Here is a 19,146-nt window from a genome sequence, read left to right as displayed (position 1 = left end):
ATGCCAATTTTTAGAGAGATACTAGTATATTTGACGTAATAATGGCATAAAAATCCCAAATCGGGAGGTACGGTTGTATGGGGGCTAGGTGAAATAATGGGCCGCTTTCAACCAATTTTAATAGTCTTCGTCCCTGTGCCAAAAAACATGTTTGGTCCAAATTTCATCAAATTACTTTGAAAATTGCGGCCTGTACCTTGCGCACAAGGTTTACATTGACAGCCAGCCGGACAGACGGACGGACGGACATGTCTTAATCGACTCAAAAAGTGATTCTGAGTCGATCGGTATACTTTAAAGTGGGTGTAGGACCAATATTTTTGTGTGTTACAAACATCAGCACAAACGTATAATACCCTCCCCACTATAGTGGTGTAGGGTATAAAAATCGTAAACGTAATAAACGTAAGCTGTACGTAAAGAAATTGACTATCGCTCGCAATCATATTTATTACATCAGCTGTTCAAGTGTTGAGACATGTTGTCAGTGATGATAGAAGAGGGAAATCATAACTTAGTTGTATAACAAATGTACAAACAGTGTTGGCTAACATGATTTGACAAAGATAACATAAAAATTATTGCCCAAGTTATTGCAGTGTACTAAAAAAATTCTATTTAGCTGGACAAATTAAATTTTAGCTTGAAACTGGACAAGCATTAAAAAAGCTGGACAATCCAGCCAAGTCCAGCCAGGCTGGCAACCCTAATTACACATCATAAAGTTTTTGTAAAAAAACGGTCGAACACAAAAAAATTGAAAAATACTTCATATGTATTTGGTATGTTAAAAATACATAGTGAATGAATAGTTTATTAAATCTTTATTTTTATTATTTTTCTCCAACTAAGATCAAAAAAAATTTTACAAAAATTATTGGTTACGTCATTTTCGTCAAATATTTGATAAGTGTGATCGTACCTTAAGTTATGCAAAAAATTCGGTTCATAGCATAAATAAGGTACATAAACAGGCACTGAAGTTTTAATGTGCATTTACAAGGGAAAATAATTTATTTTTTCAGTTGTTGCTATTATTTTTTTCTTTAAATAATTAGTGTTGCGTTTTATTATAAAAGAATCAGGATAAAAAGATTTAGGTTTTCAATATAATTTTTTTTTTAAATTTTTGAACGACATTTGTTACATCTTTTGATCCTGATTGGGAAAAAGTGCTAGATTATTTTGAAAAAAAATCTAGAAAGTGTTAAAAATTAAGAAAAAATGGTAGAAAGAAGTGCTAACAGAAATTAATAGAAATAATGTTTTATTTAGACTGTGTGCAAACGCCAGCAAAGTTCTATGGTAAAATAAAATTTTCTTATGGTGGAAAATATTATCACTTTTGCTGTGCCAAACGAAATCTTTTTTGATTACATTAAATTTTGACAATTGTCACTAATTGCACAAGAAAATCTGCATTTGTTTTAATAAAAGAAGCACTTTTATTGATTTTTTTATTATTGAAAAAAATTTCTACAATCACAAATGTATTATAAACTGAAATTATAAAACAAAGAATAAAAAGAAGTTGGACTATGACATTGTTTTACAACAATAACATTTCCTTCTCTTCACAGACGAGTTCTGTGTAAGTTCAACACACTTGTGAGAACTCAATTCTCTCACAATACTTCAAAACTACCGGGATAATAGGACTTGAACGACGTTTTTTCACAAACACATAACTATTTTTTAATTTTTTACACAATTTTATCGCATTTAACAATCCGAAATATTTTTATTTTTCACAAACTAAAAAAATATTTTTTTAATTTTTTTGACAATTAATTTTTGTGTGTTGAAATTAAAATTGACAAATCAAAGTTGTATATTTTGGTATTGAAAATGAAAAAATTATTTAAAATAATCTTATTATTTTGCAAAAAGAGAGATTTTAAGTCCGAAAAATATATTTATTAAATGTTTAGATGTGGGCAAAATAAATTAAAAAATCTGCGAATGTAGAAATTTAAATGTTATTTATTTCTCCTAAAATTTTTATGTACGATTTTATGCAAGTATGTATGTTTGGAAAGTGTGGTGAAAATGGTTGGAGCTCCAATACTAATACAAAAATTCTACCAATACATACTTAGAGTTAGGTACCGAATGACAACTCCTTTCCCTTCAAACATTTAGAAGACAAAACGATTGCGCATCACCCCCGATACCACGTCAGAAACACTTCTGGACGACTGTCAGACGAGAACGCACATTTTACAATAACAAAATACATTGATTTCGAATTTTCGTCTTCTAGAAATATACTTTTAAGTTGCTTCCGGATGATAGTTAGAAGAGTGCATCCATTTTGCTTAAACAAAAAACCATGAATGTTGAATTTTTTTCATCTGGAAGTATACGTTTTAGTGACTTCTGAATGAGAGTTGGGTGAGAACACACATTTTACAATAACAAAATACATTGTTTCCTAATTTGTATCTTCTTGATTTGTATGTTTATGTCACTTCTGGAAGACAGTTTGAAGAGTGTTCACATTAATGTTATATTTTATTCATCTTGAAGTGTGGATTGTAGTCACTTCTGTACGATTGTCAGACGAGAGCACACATTCTACAAAAACAAAATACATTGATTTATAGTTTTTGCCGTCTGGAAGAATTAGGTTACTTCCGGATGAGAGTAAGAAGTGTACAAAAACAAAAAAAATATAAATACTCCATTTTTAGCGTGAACGCGAAAAAAAATAAATAATGCAGAAATTTTGCTAAGTTCAGTGATGTTTTGTGTTTTGTCCAGTCATGTTCAGTTTTAATTATTCATTGTAAAACTTAAATGAGTTATTGAATAATATTCATAATATTCATAGAAAAATAGTGTAATTAATATATTGTGAATCTTAAGTAATAAAAAACAATATAACAGTGTTGTGTTAAAAGTCAACTGTTAATAAACATTTAAGAAGGTTTTGTTAATTGGTGAAGTTTATTAAATATATACCAAAAAGTAATTATCTTCAAGGATTATATAAATAAAATTAAAAAGTAAGTTGTCATATTTTACATTAAAATACTATTTTAGGAATAAGTTAACAACTCTAAACGGCTTCCATTTCCATAATTTTTAAACGAAGTCTAATATGTTTAATTAAAAATGATTTTATATTAAATTTCGTCTCTCTCTTAATTGGTTTAGGAGTTATAAGCATTTAAAGACTTTCTCAAGTTGTACCTTTCGGCTTTCATTTGATGAATATTGCATTTTAACCTATTTAGATTTATTTGAGTTAAATCTTAACTTTCAGCATTTTTTAAACTATTTGCGCGTTTAGGTCCTGTTTCTAGATTACGTATGATCACTTTGTGCTAAAATTTTATTTGTATTTCATTTTCGTAACAAAAAAAAAAAATACATTAAAATTTTACTTAAGTATTTAATCGCTAGCTGGAATCATTATATTCAAATTAATACTACTATTTTATACATACATAAATTATTTTTTGACTTGGGTCACTTGACACGAAATTGCCCATATAAGATATTTAATATTAAAATCAAATATTTTTAAAACCACCTTTTTTAAATACAATTTTATTAATTTTCATATAGCTTTGGATTTAATTATTCTAATTATAGGCCTTTACTAATATTCTTAAGTTTTTGAAAGTATATAACTCCTTAATTAGAAGAGAGCAAACAAAAAATAGTATTGCAGTATTAGTATCAAAAGCAATATCCCGTTTAGGGTCGGTAAGTTGTTCCTATCGTTAGTGACTGTAAATAATTTTAAAAATAATCCACGACTTAGTAATTTCAGATCTTTATAGACGGTTTAATTCCAAGTTATTTAAAAATTGTTCATGAAAGGTAATGATTCAAAACAATAAAATGTATTGATTCAAAACAATAAATAAATAAGTAATTAATTTTTAATTATATTATTTTTTTTAGAAAGCAGTAGCTAATATTGTACCTCCTATTAAAATACTTCTAACCGAATTAAAATATAAACAAGTAAGAAAGTATAGTCGGGCGTGGCCGACCATATGATACCCTACACCAGTTATGAATATTAAATGTGATTTATTTTTCATAATATCGCATTTATCTTCAATATTCCCTTGTTCCGATACATTTAAGCAATTTATGGATGAAAAACCAATTTTCTGAAAGAGGCTTTATATGGGGGCTAGGGGCAAATATGGACCAAGCCCGATAAAATTTTGTGAATATATTTATATTTACATAATATTTAATTGTGCTGAATTTCATCGCGATATTTGTGTTTATAAGTTAATTTGGGACATTCAAGTAATTTTCTGAAGGGGACTTTGTATGGGAGCTAGGGTCAAATGGGGCCCGATCTTTATGAAATTTGGCAGGGTTATCAAGACTTCTATAAAACTTAGTTGTGCCGTATTTTATCGATATATCTGTATATTTAACATAATTATGAGCTCAGAAGCCCTTTTCGGGGTGTTCTGTTCTATGGGGGCTAGGTGAAATAATGGACCGATTTTAACCATTTTCAATAGGCTTCGTCCTTAGGTCAAATAAAACGTGCGTGCCAAATTTCATCCAATTATCTCGAAAATTGCGACCTGTAGCTTGCGCACAAGGTTTACATGGACAGCCAGCCAGCCAGACGGACGGACGGACGGACAGACGGACATAGCTTAATCGACTCAGAAAACGATTCTAAGCCGATTGGTATACTTTAAGGTGGGTCTAGGACGAATATTTTTATATGTTACAAACATCAGCACAAATCCAATATACCCTCCCCACTAAAGTGGTGTAGGGTATAAAAAGGGATCTGGTAAGTTATATACATATGTCTTATTTCATCACGCGATTATTTGCAGAAAATGTAAAAAATAGATCTGACCGTTTAAACTTTGGTGGTAAATGTATTGATCATAAGAGAATTCTATTTTTATTGCTTCCTAAAGTATAACAGGTAATTTCAATAAATACAAAAGTATGTATATTCAATCTATATATATAAAATTCTAACGTTACTGACTGACTGACTGACTGATTCATCATCGCACAGACTAAACGGTTGAAGCTAAAGAGCTGAAATTTGGACAGGAGGTTGGTCTCCCGCCAAATAGATCCACTAAGACGGGATTTTTGGAAATTCGAATGTTTAGGGGGTAAAAAAGGGTAAAAAACGGGTAAATTCGGTAACCTTATATCTCCTAAACTAGAAAAGATACAAAAACAGTTTAAAGCTTATCGCCGTTCATTTAAAAAATAAACGGACAGGTGTCTGGTACTTTTTTAAAATTCGGCCCCTTTAGGGAATAAACGGGTAAAAACTGTATTTTGGTACTTTTTTCGCACCCCATGTATCTTTTAAACCAGTGCACATTCAAAAAATATTTTTGACTCCTTCATAACTTAACGAAAAAATAAAAATATGAATTTAGTACTTTTTGGATATTCGGACGTTTAAGGGGTTAAATTTATACCTATTTTTGGTACTTTTTTCATAAAACATTGTTTTTGGTTTATTAACTTATACATATGAATACATAATAACGGGCTCCCACTACGATGTTGCAACTTTTTGGAATAGAATTTTTATTTCGTTAATGGGGAGGAAAAAAGTACCAAAAGGGGTAAAAACGGGAAATTTGATTTTATTCAACCACAATGATCCAATTTAGATAAAATTTTTAAATTTAGAAACACTAAATATACTACCAAGTGATATTTTTTGGTACTTTTCATTCTCCAACTGGTCCTTTTTGAGTTTTCTATGATATTGAAATAGAAACATGAAATTAATAATAGGGGACTTTTTGGTACTTTTTCGTCCTTCGACTGGTACTTTTTGAGTTTTCTATAAAATTTAACCTAGAAACATGAAATTAAGCATGTAGAGCCCTTAGTAAATGAGAATCTATAAAAGGGGACTTTTTGGTACTTTTTCGTCCTTCGACTGGTACTTTTTGAGTTTTCTATAAAATTTAACCTAGAAACATGAAATTAAGCATGTAGAGCCCTTAGTAAATGAGAATCTATAAAAGGGGACTTTTTGGTACTTTTTCGTCCTTCGACTGGTACTTTTTGAGTTTTCTATAAAATTTAACCTAGAAACATAAAATTAAGCATGTAGAGCCCTTATTAAATGAGAATCTATAAAAGGGGACTATTTGACTATAGAAACATGAAATTAAGCATGTAGAGCCCTTAGTAAATGAGAATCTATAAAAGGGGACTTTTTGGTAGTTTTTAGTCTTTCGACTGGTACTTTTTGAGTTTTCTATAAAATTTAACCTAGAAACATGAAATTAAGCATGTAGAGCCCTTAGTAAATGAGAATCTGTAAAAGGGGACTTTTTGGTACTTTTTCATCCTTCGACTGGTACTTTTTGAGTTTTCTATAAAATTTAACCTAGAAACATGAAATTAAGCATGTAGAGCCCTTAGTAAATGAGAATCTATAAAAGGGGACTTTTTGGTACTTTTTCATCCTTCGACTGGTACTTTTTGAGTTTTCTATAAAATTGAACCTAGAAACATGAAATTAAGCATGTAGAGCCCTTAGTAAATGAGAATCTATAAAAGGGGACTTTTTGGTACTTTTTCATCCTTCGACTGGTACTTTTTGAGTTTTCTATAAAATTGAACCTAGAAACATGAAATTAAGCATGTAGAGCCCTTAGTAAATGAGAATCTATAAAAGGGGACTTTTTGGTACTTTTTCATCCTTCGACTGGTACTTTTTGAGTTTTCTATAAAATTTAACCTAGAAACATGAAATTAAGCATGTAGAGCCCAGAGTAAATGAGAATCTATAAAAGGGGACTTTTTGGTACTTTTTCGTCCTTCGACTGGTACTTTTTGAGTTTTCTATAAAATTTAACCTAGAAACATGAAATTAAGCATGTAGAGCCCTTAGTAAATGAGAATCTATAAAAGGGGACTTTTTGGTACTTTTTCGTCTTTCGACTGGTACTTTTTGAGTTTTCTATAAAATTTAACCTAGAAACATGAAATTAAGCATGTAGAGCCCGGAGTAAATGAGAATCTATAAAAGGGGACTTTTTGGTACTTTTTCGTCCTTCGACTGGTACTTTTTGAGTTTTCTATAAAATTTAACCTAGAAACATAAAATTAAGCATGTAGAGCCCTTATTAAATGAGAATCTATAAAAGGGGACTATTTGACTATAGAAACATGAAATTAAGCATGTAGAGCCCTTAGTAAATGAGAATCTATAAAAGGGGACTTTTTGGTAGTTTTTCGTCTTTCGACTGGTACTTTTTGAGTTTTCTATAAAATTTAACCTAGAAACATGAAATTAAGCATGTAGAGCCCTTAGTAAATGAGAATCTATAAAAGGGGACTTTTTGGTACTTTTTCGTCTTTCGACTGGTACTTTTTGAGTTTTCTATAAAATTTAACCTAGAAACATGAAATTAAGCATGTAGAGCCCGGAGTAAATGAGAATCTATAAAAGGGGACTTTATGGTACTTTTTCGTCCTTCGACTGGTACTTTTTGAGTTTTCTATAAAATTTAACCTAGAAACATAAAATTAAGCATGTAGAGCCCTTATTAAATGAGAATCTATAAAAGGGGACTATTTGACTATAGAAACATGAAATTAAGCATGTAGAGCCCTTAGTAAATGAGAATCTATAAAAGGGGACTTTTTGGTACTTTTTCGTCTTTCGACTGGTACTTTTTGAGTTTTCTATAAAATTTAACCTAGAAACATGAAATTAAGCATGTAGAGCCCAGAGTAAATGAGAATCTATAATAGGGGACTTTTTGGTACTTTTTCATCCTTCGACTGGTACTTTTTGAGTTTTCTATAAAATTTAACCTAGAAACATGAAATTAAGCATGTAGAGCTCTTAGTAAATGAGAATCTATAAAAGGGGACTTTTTGGTACTTTTTCGTCCTTCGACTGGTACTTTTTGAGTTTTCTATAAAATTTAACCTAGAAACATGAAATTAAGCATGTAGAGCCCTTAGTAAATGAGAATCTATAAAAGGGGACTTTTTGGTACTTTTTCGTCTTTCGACTGGTACTTTTTGAGTTTTCTATAAAATTTAACCTAGAAACATGAAATTAAGCATGTAGAGCTCTTAGTAAATGAGAATCTATAAAAGGGGACTTTTTGGTACTTTTTCGTCCTTCGACTGGTACTTTTTGAGTTTTCTATAAAATTTAACCTAGAAACATGAAATTAAGCATGTAGAGCCCTTAGTAAATGAGAATCTATAAAAGGGGACTTTTTGGTACTTTTTCGTCTTTCGACTGGTACTTTTTGAGTTTTCTATAAAATTTAACCTAGAAACATGAAATTAAGTATGTAGAGCCCGGACTAAATGAGAATCTATAAAAGGGGACTTTTTGGAACTTTTTCGTCTTTCGACTGGTACTTTTTGAGTTTTCTATAAAATTTAACCTAGAAACATGAATTTAAGCATGTAGAGCCCAGATTAAATGAGAATCTATAATAGGGGACTTTTTGGTACTTTTTCGTCCTTCGACTGGTACTTTTTGAGTTTTCTATCAAATTAAACCTAGAAACATGAAATTAAGCATGCAGAGCCCTTAGTTAATGAGAATATATAAAAGGGGACTTTTTGGTACTTTTTCGTTCTTCGACTGGTACTTTTTGATTTTTCTATAAAATTGAACCTAAAAACATGAAATTAAGCATATAGAGCCCGGAGTAAATTGGAAACTATAAAAGAGGACCTTTTTGGTACTTTTTTGTTCTTCGATTGGTACTTTTTGATTTTTCTATAAAATTTAACATAGAAACATGAAATTAAGCATGTAGAGCCCGGAGTAAATAAGAATCTATAAAAGGAGACTTTTTTGTACTTTTTCATTCTTCGACTGGTACTTTTTTCAGTTTTTTATAAAATTTAACCTAGAAACATAAAATTAAGCATGTAGAGCCTGGAGTAAATTAGAATCTATAAAAGGGGACTTTTTGGTACTTTATCGTACTTCGACTGGTACTTTTTGAGTTTTCCATAAAATTAAACCTAGAAACATGAAATTAAGCATGCAGAGGCCTTAGTTAATGAGAATCTATAAAAGTGAACTTTTTGGCACTTTTTCGTCCTTCGATTGGTACTTTTTGAGTTTTCTATAAAATTCAACCTAAAAACATGAAATTAAGCATATAGAGCCCGGAGTAAATGAGAATCTATATAAGTGGACTTTTAAGTACTTAAAATTGAGTACACATATACAATCATAATTTCTTCAAATTAGGGAATTACCAATATTTAAAAATTTGTAATCTTTGTAAAACATATTATTTTTTCCTTGCTGAATGAAGAGCCAACATATTTCTCATTCTATTAAAACCCTCGCTAACAAAGTAGCGGGTAATAAGCTAGTATTAATTATAACATTATTTTTATTTATTTTGTTGAAGGATTAATGCGTTCCAAAATATAACTCTTACAATTTGATGGATTGATTATAAAATTTATGAAGAACTACAAAAATATTTTAAAGTCCAACATTTTACAATTTTTGGAAGTATACCAGTCAACAGTTGGAATATCAATACAGATTTCCTGAAAATTATCTTATTATAAGGTAATAATTCTAAATTTTTGATACATATGTATGTACATTAGACCGACTCACTCTGTATGGAAACAAAAACGTGTTTTTGTTACCCCTCTTTGTTTTATGATGATTCCCAAAATATTTTAAGTCTAGCGATGACCGTTCGTGAGCTGGACCAAATAAAAAAAGGTATTTTTTTTTTTTAATTTTTGTTTTGAAACAAAATATCCAATACGGGGTATCGTTTAAAAGGTATTTTAAAGCAGCGTCCAATGATTGTTAGGTTTTGTCATATTCCAAAATATTTAAAATTGTTAGGTTTTTCACTAAGAAAAATAAAATGTATGCACAATTTTGCAAATTAGACTTGGCTTTAAAAAACCTTTCAAATGACACCACATACTGTATATATTGTTTAAGAAATGCCTTATAATTAAAAAAAAATAACTAAAAAGGGACTTTTTTGTAACCGGTTCAGCTCACGAACGGCCATCGATAGACTAGAAATATTTTGGGAACCATTATAAAACATTACAAAGTTTTTTTGAAGCTGGGTAAAATATTGAATTTTTTCTTTAAAACTGTCCAGCTCATGAATGGACAACACATAACCGAAAATATTTTGGGTAACATCATATTTCATAACAGCGAATATTTTGACGTGGGTAACTCAAGAACCATTTTTTGTGAGTCGGTCTAATGTACATATGTATATTACTTTTTTTAGATTAATTGTTAAATCTATTATTTTTTCTACTATTTTAATTTCAATTATTTCAATAAAAACTATAAAATTTCATTTTATTTAGATTTATTTTTATAGATTTTATTTTGGTGAGTATACAAATAGAAGAAGAGAAAACTCATCTTCTAGAAGACGAGAATACTCACCTTCTAGAAGAAGAGAATACTCATCTTCTAGAAGAAGAGAATACTCTTCTTCTAGAAGAAGAGAAAACTCATCTTCTAGAAGATAAGATAGGAACTCTTCTAGATGATACTAAGTAGTCACTTCAAAAAGTGACTTCCTAGTTACATCTAGAAGAGTCTTTGGCAATACCTTACTTCCAAGAGTCATCTAGAAGTTTCTTCTGCGGGTCTTCTAGAAGTATCTTCCACGTTACTTTTAGACGTTCCCCAGCTCGGCATCAGTTCTTCCCGACTGGTGACAAGAATTCTTATACTTCCGCAACATCGCTGGCGAGCTTTTAGCACGTTTGGAAGTTTCATACGGGTAACTTCCGCAATAGAAAATGTTTGTAGGGTTACGTACCAACTGACAAGCCCCAATTTCTTTATATTCTTTGTTATAAAATATTTTATTTTTTGTATTTTCAAATGTTTCTTTTCATTTGTCAAAAATTTATGTAGCCCTATGAGCATAGATAACATAGATAGCCAACTCAAGCTTTACCACGAATAAAAGAGCTTTCTATCTTCACACTTACATGTTCTGTGTGAATTCAACACAAAGCTACAACAACAAATATTAAATATTTAAACTCAAAAATTCGCGCAAAAAAACGATTCGGGCACAATTTTTATAACACAAACACACATTTTTTATTTTTTTACAATTATTTTAATATAATTTCTTCATCAAAATCTTTTTAATTTTCACAAACCAAAAAATTTTATTTTTTAATTATTTAACATTTCATTTTTGTTTTTCTAATTTCAAATTGAAGGTGCAGAGCATCATTTTTTAGTAGTAAACAAATTTATGAAAATAGAAAAAATTTAAGAATTTTACATTTTAGCAAATACAAAATGCTTGAAAAATATTATCATGCTTTTATAAATGCAATCCACAATTTTAAATGTATTAACTTAAGAAAATTATTGCAATAAGAACATGGTACTATTATTTCGACCATTTTTGTGCAACTATGTGGGTATTTTATGTGTGGTAAAAAGCTAATACTTCTAAAGAAAATCCTACTAATACATGCTTAGAGTTAGGTTTTTTTTTGACAGCTGAGTTAGGTTTTTTCGGAGAGAGTTGGCTCTCTACTCTATGTCTATGAGCTAGTAAAATTTTATTCACCTCATATCTATCAAAAATTTACATTTTCAAGTAAATTGTTACCGATTGGCACACACTCGAAGAATAAATAAACAAAAAATATAGAAATTAAATGAAAATTGTTCTAAAAATTATCCCACTAAATTCGTCCTTGGCAAATTCAAAGTTTACGCCCACGTACTTTTTATCATTTGCTTCTGTATATCCGAAATTCCTCCTATTTTCTAAAAATTAGTGAACAATATTTATTTTAATCTTAATTAATTATAAATAAAACATTACTTTTTCATTATTTCATAGAATTCATGTTTAAATTAAATTTTTTTTATTTAAAATTTTACTTTCCGCACCGTTTTAAAATGTGAGTTTTTTTGACAGTTCATGTGAGAAACTTCTCACAAAATTTTCTTACTTTTTTACTCACACCTTTATTCACTCTACACTTTTACTCACAAACTTCCAATACCCTACGTCAAAAAACTTAAATGAAAGATATTTCTCACAAAAATAAATTACAGAAACACTTGCATGTGAGAAATGATATTTTGTTTCAATTCACATTGTTTTTTCTTCAATTTCACTGTTTCATGCGAGAAACTTCTCGATGCGAGAGTTACAGAAACAAGGCACAGGATACAGAAGTGTGGAATGCTGTTTGTGTGTGCCGTTCAAGAATCATTTCATGGTATTTTTCGTGGTTTTCCATTTGAAGATATTGAATTTTTTCTCTTTTTGGTTCTTTTTTGTTTGACTTAAAAAGGCAGAGAATTGACAACTATCCCTACTGATTTTACCTTTCTATGGTTGTATCATGAATATGTAAAATACTTAGATCATATAACAAATTTTGTTAAATTATCTTGGGTTACTTCTGTATGAAAATGCCCTTATGTATTGTATGTATGTATGTATGTATATGTGAACGTCAACAATTTTCGTATTTTATGTTTGTCTTTTATCGAATACAAAGGTAAAAGAAGACACATTTATTTTACAACAGATGTTGAACGCTTTTTTAAATAAAAATATTTAGAATGAAATTTTCATACACACGTCTAACAAACGATCTAACGCATATTCAATGACTCCCATTAAAATTCGATTAGAATTTGTTTTTACATACAATTTCCACAATCCAACTAGTGATATGAAATGTGCCTGAGTGTGGCACCAACCTTCAATATTGTCAAACTTGTGCAAACACGACACGCAAGTACAAACTTATTAAAAATGAATTTTTCGTCCTTTCATAAAATTTCGAGCTTTGCTCTTTACGTCGTTTCGTGAAAAATTTAATTTATGTTTACGTGTGTGCTGATTTTACACAGATAAATCATGTGACTGCATCAAAGTACCCTGCCAGCAACACAATAAACTTTTCGTTTACAAACTATTTTGTACTCGGTTTAGAATATAAGTAAGCTCTTCGAAATAAAATTTTTTCTCTTTTACAATTTTAGCTCGAATATTTTTTTCGAGAGGTAAAATAAAATTTGTAGAACAAATTGATTTATTTGGAAAAAATTTCATAAAATTCGTTTTTAATTTTTCAACATAATGACAATTGCGACACTTAGAAAAATTTCCTTACAAATCTAAGAATAAATAGTGAATTATTGTTTAAGGGGCCTTTAGACTATAAGACTTTACGTACGACTTTAAAATCAAATGAAATTTCATCCGTTTTTAGCAAAGAGAATAAAAGTCGTATGATTTACATTTTTGCTTTTACATTATTGGTATAAGACAATAACAAAGTAGAATGGAAACAGATGTTTCTTTTTTTGTATTTGTTTACATAAAAATATATCCCTGATCTAATGCGACAAGCTTGTTTTTTGAATCATTTCAAAAAATTAAGAGAGCCATAAACTGTCAAATTTTTCATCCGTATTTTACATTTAGGTTAAGATTTTAATAATTACGTATTGTAAATTTCTACTTAAGAAAGATTCTCAATGTGTTTTGGTTTCATTACATTGCGTTTAGACTATCCCATCCGCTCTCTTCTACACAATATTTTGACAGATCATATTACTTGTAGCATAATGTAAAAGTATCTTTAGTAAGGTGTTCGATTATTCGACATTTTCCAAAAACCTGTTTTCGAATAGTTGACATTAGGAAAAAAACCCGGTTGTTATTTTCATAGACATTTAAACACTTTCACAAAATTTAGGTTCCAAATTTAAAAAACAAATTTCTACCAACAATTTCGTATGGTTATTCCAATTAATTTTCCAAATATTGTTAAATAATTAGGGAAATCAAAAAAATTTAACGAAAGCTCATTTAGAAAAATATATTTTAGCCCCTGGACCCAACAGTTTTCAAATATTGTTGGGTTGCATTATTATATACTTGAAAATTTAATGCAAAGCAAAAATAAAAGTATTCGAAACTGGGATCATAAAGTAAAAAAAAACTGGGTTATTCGATATTTGATAAATCAGTATTTAAAAAAAACAAATATTTGAATTTCTCTGCAAAAATTTATGGAGTACATGATCCGTTAAGTAGTTTAATGTATTGCAGGAATGGATCATGCTTATTTTTTTGAAAATAACAGGGTCCGTTGCTTGCATTACATACGATCATGTTGTGAATCATGTACTCCTATAATTTTAGCAAGGGATTTGGGATTACACTGATGTAATGTATATGTAGGTGAACTACGTGGTCCTCACATAGGGCATTACAATATTAAATCGAGTATGTTTTTTCAATGTATTTCTATTAGTTTTGGGCCAGTCTTAGTCTTTTGAGACGTATGATAAAAATTATAAAAATATTTAAAATAAAAAGTTTTCGGGTCCTTGAAAAATACCTTTTTCAGTGTCGGAGGGCAGAATATAGAAGGATTAAAGAAATTTGAGATAAACAATTTTAAGTCGAACAACAATTAGAAATCCGTTTTTGAGGGAAAATCCCGATTTTCGTTGTATATTAAAAATTCTTATACTTAAGTGTACTTTAGTTAAAGGCCAGCGATAAATGGTTGAGGGCCAATAGGTGAAAATTTGAATAAAACCCTGTATGATCGAAATGTCCAACTTTGACCCCCTCTGGCTCCGGCAGTTCTTGACCGATAGAGCTGAAAATTTTTGGTCTACTATTGGAAGATATTGCTTTTTTAAGTTGGGTCACTTGAAACGAAATTCCCCGTATACCGGTTGGAAAGGGAAATTCAAAAAGTTTAAGCACAAAAAAGTACCAAATAGTTCGCTTTTATAGATTTTCATTTCATAGGTTCAATAATTCAGAAAATGAAAAAGGTACCAGTTGAATGACGAAAAAGTACCAAAAAGACCCCTTATATAGATGTTCATTTAATCAATATGCTGCACGTTAATTGTGAGTTTATTTAATTTTATAAAAAATTTTATATTATAAAAAAATTAAAAAGTACCAGTTGAATGAAGAACAAAAAAGTTCAATAATTCAAGGTACCAATTGAATGACCAAAAAGTCCAAAAAAAAATTCCCTTTTATAAATTTTCATTCAATAAATAATTATATTACAGAAAATCTAAAAATTATATTTTGAAGAAAAAGCAAGTACCAAAAGGTTATAATTTACTCCGATCAACATACTTAATTTTATGTTTCAAGGTTCAATATTAAAGATAATTCAAAAATTCGTTCAGGATCGTTTAATATGTATGGTGCATATACATAAATAAAAGTCTATAGTTTTTATTTTTATTTATTTCTGTTTTTTATTTATACATATGTTGTATAGTTTGATCCATAATTGACACAATCTCCTATAATAAACTACTAAAACCCGGTAACATTTCTTCATATTAACCTATGTTCCGAAACTCAAATATAACAAATTTAACTAGTTACTTTCTTTATATTACTTCTTTTGTTATTTGTACGTGTGTGTATCTTCTCTTGGTTATTCTTTGCATTTAAAATGTGAATAGAAAATTATTTAAGTATATAATACTTTTTACCCTCTCTTATCAGTTCAAGCAAATCTTAAATAAAGTTCGCTAAAATGTTTTAAACAAATCAGTAGAGAAATATGTATCTTATATTCATCATCTTCGTCTACGTCTAAATTCAAATCAGACTGCACTTCTTTCCCAAAGTTATATAAATTAAAAAAAAAAAACAAGTAAGAAAATATAGTTGACCATGGCGAATCATATGATACCCTACGCCAGTTATGAGTACGTTTCCAAAATGGGTTATTTTTTACAATAAAGCATTTACGTTATATTTTACATTTTGTTTACTTTTACTGCGAAATACTTAAATAATTTATTGATAAAACAGTAAAGATGCTTCTGTTACAAACATCAGCTCAAATGAATAATACCCTTCTCTATAGTGTTGCAGGGTATACAAAATTACAACTTAACAAAACTAAACAGAATAGTTAGTTAGTTAGTTAGAAAACAAGTGAAGCAAAATCACACAGGCTGACAGGCCAAAAGACAGAGCATAAAAAATCATTGGCAATGCATTAAAATAATTGAAATCTGGCTGAAACTTTGCAATTTCTATTATTAAAATAAAATGCATAATTTTCATAAAGTGTGTACCATCAGAACAATAATTTAGATATAAGGAATGAAACAATAGACAAAATCATCGAAAATTGTTTCGCTGCACTATGTGGCAATTAACATGAAAACCTGGATAAAAGGGCAAAATCTAAGTAAGCAGTTCGATAGACAACAAAATTCTTCATTATGGTAAATTTTTAGGAAGGTTTATACACAGTTTTATTAGTAACGGTAGTGAAGAAAATTAATTAAAGAATTCATCATGTTGTTGTAAATACCAAAACTAAAACCCTTTTTATATCCTACACCACTTTAGTGGGGAGGATATATTGGGTTTGTGCTGATGTTTGTAACATACAAAAATATTCGTCCTATACCCACCTTATAGTGTTCCAATTGGCTTAGAATTGTTTTCTGAGTCGATTAAGTAAACCTTGTGCGCAAGGAACAGGTCGCAATTTTTAAGATAATTGGATGAAATTTGGCACACACGCTTTTTTTGGTTAAAATCGGTCCATTATTTCACCTAGCCCCCATACAAAAGAACACCCCGACAATAAAAATTCGATATGGTATACTGAGAGTTCCTAAATATTGTGAAATTTTACCTTTGAACTACACAGTTTATGGTTAAGATTGTCCGATTTGAATAAAAAATAAATTATATTATATTTTTATATTATTTACCGTTCTGGAGTTATATGTTAGCTTTTTGGCCAAAAATTTTAATTTTTTCAAACTTTGAGCGAAGAGCGGCACGTGTTAACGTCGTTTAATCGAGCTCAAATTTCGGCTATCTCAATATCTGGAAAAGGTAATCCTTTTGTGAGGTTCAGACCAACATGATTCCGACAATATTCGTCCTATACCCACCTTATAGTATACCAATCGGCTAAGAATCGATTAAGTCGATTAAGTAAACCTTGTGCGCAAGGAACAGGTCGCAATTTTCAAGATAATTGGATGAAATTTGGCACACACGCTTTTTTTGGTTAAAACCGGTCCATTATTTCACCTAGCCCCCATACAAAAGAACACCCCGACAATAAAAATTCGATATGGTATACTGAGAGTTCCTAAATATTGTGAAATTTGAACTTTGAACTACACAGTTTATGGTTAAGATTGTCCGATTTGAACAGTTAGTTAGTTAGTTATTTAGTTAGTTATTAGTTAGTTAGTAGTTAGTTAGTTAGTTAGTTAGTTAGTTAGTTAGTTAGTTAGTTAGTTAGTTAGTTAGTTAGTTAGTTAGTTAGTTAGTTAGTTAGTTAGTTAGTTAGTTAGTTAGTTAGTTAGTTAGTTAGTTAGTTAGTTAGTTAGTTAGTTAGTTAGTTAGTTAGTTAGTTAGTTAGTTAGTTAGTTAGTTAGTTAGTTAGTTAGTTAGTTAGTTAGTTAGTTAGTTAGTTAGTTAGTTAGTTAGTTAGTTAGTTAGTTAGTTAGTTAGTTAGTTAGTTAGTTAGTTAGTTAGTTAGTTAGTTAGTTAGTTAGTTAGTTAGTTAGTTAGTTAGTTAGTTAGTTAGTTAGTTAGTTAGTTAGTTAGTTAGTTAGTTAGTTAGTTAGTTAGTTAGTTAGTTAGTTAGTTAGTTAGTTAGTTAGTTAGTTAGTTAGTTAGTTAGTTAGTTAGTTAGTTAGTTAGTTTGAAAGGAGGATGTATATACATCAAAGCCGAAGAAATACACCTAGGCCTCTGTAGGGCCTGTTGTGCGCTCCTTAACCAGTGCCTCAGGTGGGAATCGAACCCAACACAAAAATAATTACTTTTCGGTGTTCAGTAACTCAGTTTCCTGAACGTAATTCCTAAGAATCTTCCAATCAGTGTTAGTCAAGAATGTTATTTCCGGAATAACATCACTTCCAAGATACTTGGATCTAACTTCGACGAATGCCTGTGCTCGTAGTCCTGTGTGTCCACTCAGAATACGTACCATCATACTAACTTCAGACTTGCTCATTTTGAGGAGATTTTTCGTCTTGCTCTCATCAGGGTCACCCCATAGGATCTTCCTGGTTCTACCCACTGTTTCATTATTCCAAGAGGCCTTATGGGATTCTCTCACCCATATTTTTAGTTCAGCTTTTGTTGCGTCGAATGGTTTTGCGTTTGTCAGGTTAACTGCCTCGATCTCCCTTCCCTTTAAAGCTATTACATTCGCCCTTTCGTTACCGACTACTCCCGAGTGGGCTGGTACCCATATGATGTGAACCTTACCTCTGGGAGAGTATTCAGTTAAAGCTTTCTTACAATCCAATACGGTCTTAGATTTAGTTCTATTCTAATCCAATTTACACATTCCGTTATTGCTCGTACTTCTGCTTGTGTTATGTTTGGTAAACGGTGGTATATTTCTGTTTCTGGGTCTTCAATATAGAAACCCAGCCCCACTTTGTCCCCCAATTTAGAGCCATCCGTGCAACAACGGATTCCTAATGGTATTTGCTCTAATGTTCCGCTTGACCAAGACATTCTATCTGGGATCAGCGTTTCAAAGTTTCCGACATATTCTGTGTCTGGTATACGATCAGGCACGTCCGATGATTGTGTATAAATTTCCAATGTGTCCAGTATACATTGATGACGTGTCCTGTAACCGCTTTTGGCCAGTTCGCCTAAAGTAAAGAGCCGTTCGGCTGTAAGCGCCGCCTCATATCTTAAATATGTTTCAATGGGTGGAATATCTAGCAACGTTTCCAGAGCCTTGGTTGAAGTAGTACACATGGCACCACTTATACCCAAGCAGCATGTACGCTGAAATCTCTGTAGTAGTTTGATATTGCACTTTTTGTCTAAAGCAGTCCACCAGATTATTGAAACATAAGCTAGACCCCATTTCATGCCTATAGTTTTCCTACATATCGCCAGCACCGATGTGCCTTGTTGATCCTATCCTCTATGTGGTGTCTCCATTTTAATTTCCGGTCGAGGATTACACCTAAGTACTTAACTTTGTCTGTCACTGGTATCTTCTTGCCCAGGAAGCAAGGTTCAGTATACATAGAAATTTTTGTCTTTCTTGTGAAAAGATAGATTTCCGTTTGCCGGGTTAACATTGAGTATACCGCGAAATACCTTTTTC

At 30.5% G+C, this 19,146-nt stretch overlaps 1 protein-coding gene across 8 annotated transcripts in view; it reads right to left on the bottom strand.

Moving 5' to 3' along the window:
• Nucleotides 1–19,146, bottom strand: part of LOC119601033 — a 309,656-nt gene that overhangs the window by 42,865 nt on the left and 247,645 nt on the right. The window lies entirely within an intron of this gene.

This window comes from Lucilia sericata, unplaced genomic scaffold (genome assembly GCF_015586225.1).
Source record: "Lucilia sericata isolate MDLA Ls3-8-SP2 unplaced genomic scaffold, ASM1558622v1 Contig000138F_arrow, whole genome shotgun sequence".
Lineage (NCBI taxonomy): Eukaryota > Metazoa > Arthropoda > Insecta > Diptera > Calliphoridae > Lucilia > Lucilia sericata.
Note: the sequence above shows the minus strand (reverse complement) of the source record. Positions and strands in the feature narration are given on the sequence as shown.